Source organism: Mytilus edulis, chromosome 8 (assembly GCF_963676685.1).
Source record: "Mytilus edulis chromosome 8, xbMytEdul2.2, whole genome shotgun sequence".
In the NCBI taxonomy this organism is placed as follows: Eukaryota; Metazoa; Mollusca; class Bivalvia; order Mytilida; family Mytilidae; genus Mytilus; species Mytilus edulis.
In genome coordinates this window covers 76,655,259-76,664,384 of record NC_092351.1, presented here as the reverse complement: position 1 = coordinate 76,664,384, position 9,126 = coordinate 76,655,259, and the positions used below count along the sequence as shown (strand labels likewise).

Sequence of the window (9,126 nt, the reverse complement as noted above, 5' to 3'; positions counted from 1 at the left end):
TTCCGTATATTTGATATGAGGGAGCGATATAAATGAGTGGATAAAACTGGTGTTCCTTTGTTCTGAATTCTCCTTTCTTTCGAATAATATATAATAATATATTGTTGCTTTTATGCAATAGTGTTTTTGTGTATCTATGATAGAACTCCATTTTGTTTATTGGCATTATCATGTGATAATGATGAAATTTCCTGTTTCTTTTTTGCAGGAAAGCACACATTCCAGTTCAAATTAATCCAATTATGCACTTTGTAAATAAATTTCAACTTTAAGTTTCCTCTTCAGTAATGACCTATTGATCATGAAAACCAAGATGTCTGATCACCTATAAATACACAAAATAAACAAATAAAATGTTATAAATGGAGAGAGAAACAGCAATAAATGTTTTTCATATGTATTTTTCTTTATTAAAATTCATTAAGTAAACTTGAACCTTGCGAAAAATAATTAGCTGTGATGTAAGACTAGAAAGTATAAAACGCAAAATAAAGTAGTCGCGAAAAATTAGTAGATTTACATTAGTCCAGTCTGTGTTTGCAGGAAATTTACATCATAGGTAGCCATATTCCTATTGTGCCTGTCCAAAGTTCAGAGCCTGTAGTTTTTGTAAGTTTAGTCTGACACTAAAATTTAGTGGTTGTTGTTGTTGTTTCATACCGGTTATATTTATTTTTTGTAATTTATTTTGTAATAAACTAGGCAATTAGTTTTACAGTTTGGACATGTTGGATTGTTTCAATTTTTCATCTTTGGGTCTTTTATAGCTGCCTTCTTTGACTATAGGGTATGGATTTTCTCATTATTGAAGGTCGTCACAGGCCTACAATTGCTTTCTTAAAGCCATGATAGTTTTCATATTTTATATACCACATCTTTTAATTTTCATAGTAATCATGATTATCATCTTTCAAGTTCAACAACTTTAAAAAATAAATAAAAGTGGCCTTACCATTTAGGTTTAGTTTGCTTCTGCAAATTTTAAATTGCCTATCATGTCTGCTGTTTATAATTTCTCTGTATCTTCTATAGTTCTTGTCCTATACATAAAAGAGTAAAAGTTATTATTGAATGGCATCTTGCACCAATATTTTGTTTTGCTGTTTAATGTACATGATGTATATTAATGTGTGTTTAATAAGAAGAGTGCACACGCTGAAATGTCTCGCCTTCTTTTACTAATCATTGATAATATGTTGATAGTCCTAAGTATAAAGCTTTATCACAACTGTCACATAAACTTAACATTAACCAAGATAAATAAATAAAGACTAATGAACCATGAGAATGAGGTCAATGTCAGATGAACCATGCCAGGCAGACATATACAGCTAACAAGGCTTCAATGCAACAATTATAGTTGACCTATTACTTATAGTTTAAGAAAAATAGACCAAATCACAAAAACACTGATCAATGAACCGTGAAAATGAGATCAAGGTCAAATAAAACCTGTGCCACTGACATATAGATAAAAAAATATTTCTATACACCAAATACAGTTGACCTATGGCTTATAGTATTTAATAGATAAAGACCAAAACTCAAAAACTTAATTTTGACCACTGAACCATGAAAATGAGGTCAAGGTCAGATGACATCATCCCACTAGACATGTACACCTTACAATCATTTCATACAACAAATATAGTAGACCTATTGCATAAAGTATGAGAAAAACAGACCAAAACACAAAAACTTAACTATAACCAATGAACCATGAAAATTGTCATAAATAGCATAGACACCTCTTAGTTTTGAGAACAACATGCGTTAATTGTGCAAGTATAATCATTGATAAATCATGCACAAGATTGACTTTTTTTAAAAAGCCTATATATTGAAATTTTCTGAAAATATTGCATGCATTTATTAATATGACCAATTTCAAGAAATGCGCAAAGATGTGAGATGATTTATATAATTGTAATTTCAGGAATTTACAGTAAAGGCTTTCATCCCCACTGCATTTTGCACTTTTCCCACGTCAGGAGCCAGAAGTTATGGCCTTTGTGACCTTTGTATGAATTTTATTTTAGTTTCTTTTTTAATATCAAAGAGTTTAATATGACGTCCATTATCACTCAACTAGTATACATTTTTGTTTAATGGCAAGCTAAAGCATGCCTCACAGGCAGGGATCCAGGAGGGTCTGAGGGTTGGACATGTTGGAACCCCCCTTTCTACATTGTTCTTTATTGGACGATCAATGCATTTGAATTTTAAAATTAACACCATTCGAACGTAAATATATTTCAAAATTAAGATGCTGCAATGTACAATCCCAGTAGAGCTGGGAAGATGGTATAAGTCATTCCAAAAGAAGAAAGGACATGCAATCTGTGTTTAACTGCAATTGGCAATGAATTCCATTATTTATTTGAATGCAATTCTTTATTAGTTAAAAAATATCAGAAATCAGCATATTCCAGAGTACTATGTGAAATATCAGAATTAAGCAAAAATGAAAGGACTAACTGTCATTGACAAATATTAACTTATTATTTAAAAATGTGTCTATATTCATTTCAAAGTTAACTAAAATATTATAATGTTAAAATATTACAATATAAAGTAATTTTCCATATATTTTATTTCTAAGTTTTTTTTTTTTTTTTAATTGTATGTGATTGTATTTTGTAATTTACCTCTTGTTTCACATGTCAATGTGACGGAGTGTTTTTCAAATAAAGCATATTGTATTGTATTGTATTGAATGGGGACATGTAGTTGGACCCCCCCCCCCCCCCCCCCCATTTGTCTTTGGTTAGGAACCCCTCCTTGGGTTGTGGGATTTTCTCGTTGCATTGAAGACCCATTGGTGCCCTTTGGCTGCTATCTGCTCTTTGGTCTTTTGATACATTCCCCATTTACATTTCGATTTTATATTCAGTTCTATTATAAATGTTAGACTTCTTGTTGATTTGGTTTCACATTTCGGCTTCGTCAGAGGAAAGCGTTCCAGAAATAAAATAGCCTTGCAAGACGTCATAATTATTTGGACTAGATTTTCACCACCATCAACATTGTAAAGCTTGTCTCACTGTGGAAGAAATGAGTTTGGCGCGTTTACAAAAATATAATTGTCTGTGCTGACAGGGGAGTGTGTGTACATACCATTATTTAAATTTTCTAAACCTTCTTTTTCAATATTTTGTGCATTTCTTGGTAATATACTGTCAGACCTCGAGTGCTGCTTTACAAAAACGATCAACTTACAAGTAATGTAGGGGAAGGAAACTAGCTAAAAAGACCAAAAATAAGCCACAACTAATGGGGTCTCATTGGGGGTTCTGTTCACGGATCTCGCTTTATAGTTACTATTTATTTTTTTTAGATTCCCGCATCCCGCTTACACTATGTAAGTAAACAATTCTAATATTTTTGTAATTTCCTATGTCCCGCTAAACTTCATTTCCAGTTTTCACGGCACAATAATTTGACTATTAGTGACACTAAGTACTGTGGTATTTTCAGTGGGTATTTTACCAATAAGGCCATATATTTCGGTGTGTAGAAATACCGCAAATGAATTCTTAATGGCGCTGACTAAGAAGAAAGTTTTTGCATTAAGGACACCAGAGACATATACACATGTGTATATATGTCTCTGAGGACACTATAAAACGATGTTTTAAGATCACAGAGAATATGGATATATAGGAGGATATGATTAAATACCTCATATCTGTAAAGTTAGGTATCAATAGATATTGTAATTTTGAAGTTAAATGACTTTTTAATCAACGCGTGCCACTCGGCACGTGACCAACGGCTTATTGCAAATTCACTAATCATCATGTTCAATCAACCTAATCCAATACCCAATTGTCTTTCTATCGTTACTTATTGATTAATTAATGGTTGTGGTTGAATAAACCTAACGGTTTAGCGTGGTAAAATTTCAAGTTTATGAAAGAAAAAAAAAAAAAATGAATTTTGTGTTTTAAAACTTTGCCTTTGTTATATTTTGTTTTTAAGGAAATTGCTATGCAAGCTTTTTTTTAAATTAAAGAACCCTATTTTGAGATACAAATTGAGAAAAAAATGCTTTTGAGATTTCGTTTCCTTGTTAACAACACAAGAGTTTACATATATTATCATTATACCTTGAATGAGTCACATATGCATTAGAGTATGTGGTGTCCGTGGGGTTCTTCAAAATCCGATTACAGAAGTAATATAGAAAAACTCCAAGAGGTAAAATTATATTACGTTTTAAAAAGAGACTATAAATCATAACTGTCTCCTATGAACAATAACTTTAAAACTGATGTCAATGCTTTTTTTAACAAATCATCTTTATTTTAACAATTGAAGATGAATACCATTTTATTTTATAATGTAATAAGCATCGTGATGTAAGAAATATAATTCACAATGTGTAGGCGCGAATCTAGAGCTTGAAGCGGAGGTTTGGGGGAGGGGGTACGTGATAAATGTTTAGAATACTAGAGAAGTTTTCTTGTTATATAAAACCATATGTTTTTCAATAAATGGCAAACTTTTTGTTCATCCGGCATATGGTTACTCTAAATAAACTTTTGATTAGTTTAATTATTTGATTACAGATCGTATCTACCCGTTTTGCAATTGCTGTATCACCCTAAATGAGGCTAATAAAGATATGTATAATAAAATATAGAGGTAGCAGTCTTGGCTTGTCTTAATTAAATCCTTTGATCCTCTAATTATCAAGTTACCCTCTGGCCAATGTAATTATGACTTGTGTATATTTAAAGAAGTTACTATATATATCTTTATTCTCATAAAGCAAATGCATTACATCGGTACAGAGATAACAAATACAACAATAAATATTTACAATATGTACCAAACAAGCGAGAGATGTTACAAAAGTTACAAGCCAGGAGTACAAGCACGGGCCGACAAACACAAGTATTTATATTTTCTATAAAAAAAACAAAGCTTCTTCAGAACTGGTTTTCTTGTACTTGACATAACTTCAGAGAATTTAACTGTATTTTGCCGTTTTGTAAAATATGCAGTTAAAAACTCTTTTCGTTTTTGATTGAAAAATTTGCATTCAAATATAAAATGATATTCGTCACCTATTTGTCGATTGTTACATAGACTGCAAAAGCGGGTTTCTCTGATTACGTTTTGCCATCTTCCTGTTTCAATCGGCAACTTAGTATTAGTCGTTTGAAACCGACAAAAAACAATAGCGTCTTTGAAGTCCAAAATATTAAAATATTCTTCAATTTCAAGTTTTTCTTAAAATTTTTGTAGTTTATACCTTTTGACGAATTTTGAATGAGGGAATTCCAGTTCTGAATATATTGATCTAGCAATCTCTGCTTTATGACAGTTTTTAACCATTCTTTATTAACAAAATTTTGTGACTCCCATATGTTTGAGAAACCACAATCTTGAAATATTTTTTGTATAAACACGATCCATTTTATCTGGTTATTATGTAGCGACAACGTGTCACCCTACTCAATATATAGTAAAGATAACATTAAAAAATATTTGTACTGCCTCTAATCAACAGAAACTAAAATCTCATTAAAAATGAAAAATCAGAATATATTTTAATATAAAATTTGTAGAACAGAAGTTAAGTATCCCATAAAACATAATGAATCATTATGTATACATGCAGAGACCAAAGCAGCAAAGATATAGTCAATAGAATATATTTGCATTTGCCTATGTTCTATCCTTATAAAACCTTGCTGTGAGGCATGGTCCCTGACATCAGAAAAAATGAATGAAGTATTGGCAACTGGACGTTAAGCAACCAAATATAAATCCTCACTTTTCCGTGAAGTGTTCACAATTATTTGTCTTTTTAAAATTAAAAGGATTAAAAATTCCCAAACTGAAAAGAGTTGAAAATACTTTATTACTTTAGAAGTAAAAATTATAACAGACAGAATAAATACGGCAGAAACAAACAAATGGGAAAAAAATAGAGAACAATTTAAAATACCATATATACATGTTTAAACAGTATACTAGCAGATTATGAACGGGTCAAGGTTGAGCGAACGTGAATTTCTACCTATTACACTAAAAAGGTGACAATCAATTTTTTTAGGCACGTGTCGAATACACATTCGATAACTTTCTAGTTAAAAAAAGGTATAATTGTAAAATTTAAAATTATGAATTTTTAAAAAGTCTATTTTTATATGCCATGTCCTTTGTAACAGTTGTATCATTCCATCAGGTCCTTAGTGCACATTTTTGTTCTTAGTGCACTAAGGAGATCCTTGGGTTGATAGGGTGTGTCTAAACACTGCTAAGGAGTCCTTAGTGCACCAAGGACTGATAACATGCCACTAAGAACTAGATGGAGAGCTGTTACATGCAATTTCTTTTCATATTACGGTAGAAATTGAAATTTAATGCATAAATTTCAAATTTTATAGAAAAATAATAATAAATTAAGAAGATATTCAACATTATTTAGACACGTGCCTGTTTTTCTTTGATATGCCGAAAATCCATGAACCGTTTGACACGTGTCAAATTACATATTAATTGATTACACGGGAATCCTTTTGGTAAAGTTGGATACTAATAAATGAATCGTTGTTGAAATTTAATTAACAAAAAAATCTGAATGAAGAAGTATTTTCTCAAGTGTATATTTCTTGTAAATAATAAATTTGTCACCAGAGAAATATATCTAATGTCGGATTTTTATTTGATGTTCATATCAAGGATTTGTATTGCTATACAAATCCTTGTTCATATTAATAAGTGACTGAAATACAAATTTTTATAGATATTTAATTTACATTTATATATATTTTTTTTAAAGTACGTGTTGAAGTTTGGATAACCGGCAGATGCTTGTTGCGTTTTCATTAAATTCATCTTGTTATTGGGCTGTGATAAGCCCGGTAGTACCGAAAAATTAATCTAATATTTCGTAGCGTTCTTTGTCTCTTGAACCAATTTTATTTTTCAGGTGGTCGGACACATTATCTATAATGTGTTTTGTACCCGTATCTCTATTCTGTTTATTTTTTCTTGCAAGCGTGCTTTAATGTGGTGACAGGCGACGACGGACATGCGTTTGAACAATAGACTGGTTTGGAGCTGGAACACTTTAGTTTGTTTCTTATGGTGCTCTGTTCAAAATTTATTTTCATATATGAAGACATTTTAAGAAATGTATAACTGGACAAAACGAAACCAATAAGATAATGCATTTTTACTATATGCAACACACTAAGTTCATATATGACCCGTTTGAGTAATATATTTCGGGCCTTCAACAGTGAGTAAAGCGCATAGCACATAGTCATTATTTCATAAATTATTTCGTACGATATGTTAAGCAGACAATTTGTTAAAAACAATACAAATCGGATTTCCTTCTGACATACTTGCCACAGGCATTTGTCTCAGAAAAAAAATTCCTATATACCTTTTCTGAGACAAGTGCCTGTGATACTTGTTCTTCTTTAAGAAAAGTAGATTTAAAGAAATTATAGTTGAAAATATTTCTGTCGGCTTTTTCTTTTTTTCGCGTGATATATTTAGGTTTAAATATTCTGATTATATTGCATTACAAAAAATAATTATTTACACATCATGTGGTAAAGTCATATTTTCAAGGCATTCATACGAAGCATTCTCTTTCTCTGTCAGAATTATATCTTTAGCTCTAAATTTACACATACTGAAAAAAAAATCGTGAATACTGTACTAAAAACTGTGGAACATTTTTAAAACATTTGTCTCTTTTATATATTTGAAAATGAAACTTAATCTGACTTAAAATCGGGAAATGATTTTTTTAACTTCTTTTACTTTTAGAAGAATAATAAAATGTCGAAATATACAAACAAATAAGTACCGTATGAAGCCTTTGTAAACAAATATCAAGCTGGTTGAAAACTAGTGGTTTGGATAAACCCCAAGAACGACACATAATTTTCTCTCTCTCAATTTCATCGTATTGTTTTAGTGAAACCATTTGTATATATACACGCATCTTTGTCGAAATTAAAATAAAAACAAAACACTTATCAATATATAATTACATTAGATGTATGTTTCATTATAATACGTTATTCTGATTGGCTAACTGCACACCACGTGCTATTCCTGAAACAATTGTATTAGACAATAACATTTATCATTCATGTTGAGGTCCCACAATAAAGTGCACAGGTAAATTAAATAAAAACTTGATAAAAATCGTGTTTTCATGATTCTAGCTTAAAAAATGTAATTATAAGTATTGAATGCTTCTTTTTGTAACTTTATAGGGTTGTAAAAGCGTTGACCGCGTGCGAACATTTTTAGTATGAAGCGCTTCCGCGCTTCATACAAAATGTACTTCGGTCAACGCTTTTACACCCCAATAAATTTACAAAAAGCAGTATTCAATTCTTAAATATATTTATTTTGTCTTCATATCTCTTACATAACAAGCTGACCACACTCTAACTTATTAGTCATTTAGTAGGCGCACATCAAAGTCGTGCACCTGTGGCAAATAACTTTGTCGGGAAAGAAGTAAAACAAAAACAAAATTATTTGTTCTGTAATCATTTTTCATAAGAACAACACATTTAATTATAAATATTAAGCATACATTTTTTTAGATACAATTGTTTATTACCTAAAATAAAAAGATTATGATTGTTTAATGAATTGTTTTGTCAATTGGCACGTGTCAAACGGTTCATTGATTTTCGGCATATCAAAGAAAAACGGGCACGTGCCTAAATAATGTTGAATATCTTGTTTATTTATGATTATTTTTCTATAAAATTTGAAATTTATGCATGAAATATCAATCTCTAACATAATATGTAAAAATAATACACACAACAGCATTCCTTCTAGTCCTTAGTGGTATTGTATAGTCCTTAGTGCACTAAGGAGTCCTTAGCAGTGTTTAGACGTACCGGAGATCCTTTGCGGTATTACTACGGACCCCCGGGCCCATATATTTGAAGCTGTTCAAAATACTGTACATTATAGGTACGTGTATCAGATTGAACAATAATTTTCATATATATAAAAAGAATAGTTAATCTGGTATGAAATATGTCCACTGGAACGACCGTGCAAGTGCTATATATATACACATGGAAAAAAGTATTGCAACACCTTGATTTTTCAAAAATTGTG

At 30.8% G+C, this 9,126-nt stretch overlaps 1 long non-coding RNA gene across 1 annotated transcript; it reads right to left on the bottom strand.

The window, feature by feature from the left end:
- Positions 1 to 212: 212 nt before the first annotated feature.
- On the bottom strand, positions 213 to 1,000 carry LOC139486281 (uncharacterized). The gene is made up of 2 exons (XR_011655537.1): positions 953 to 1,000; positions 213 to 325 (listed from the first exon to the last, which is right to left on the bottom strand). It is a non-coding gene; the product is annotated as an uncharacterized lncRNA (long non-coding RNA).
- Between the last annotated feature and the right edge of the window lie 8,126 nt (positions 1,001 to 9,126).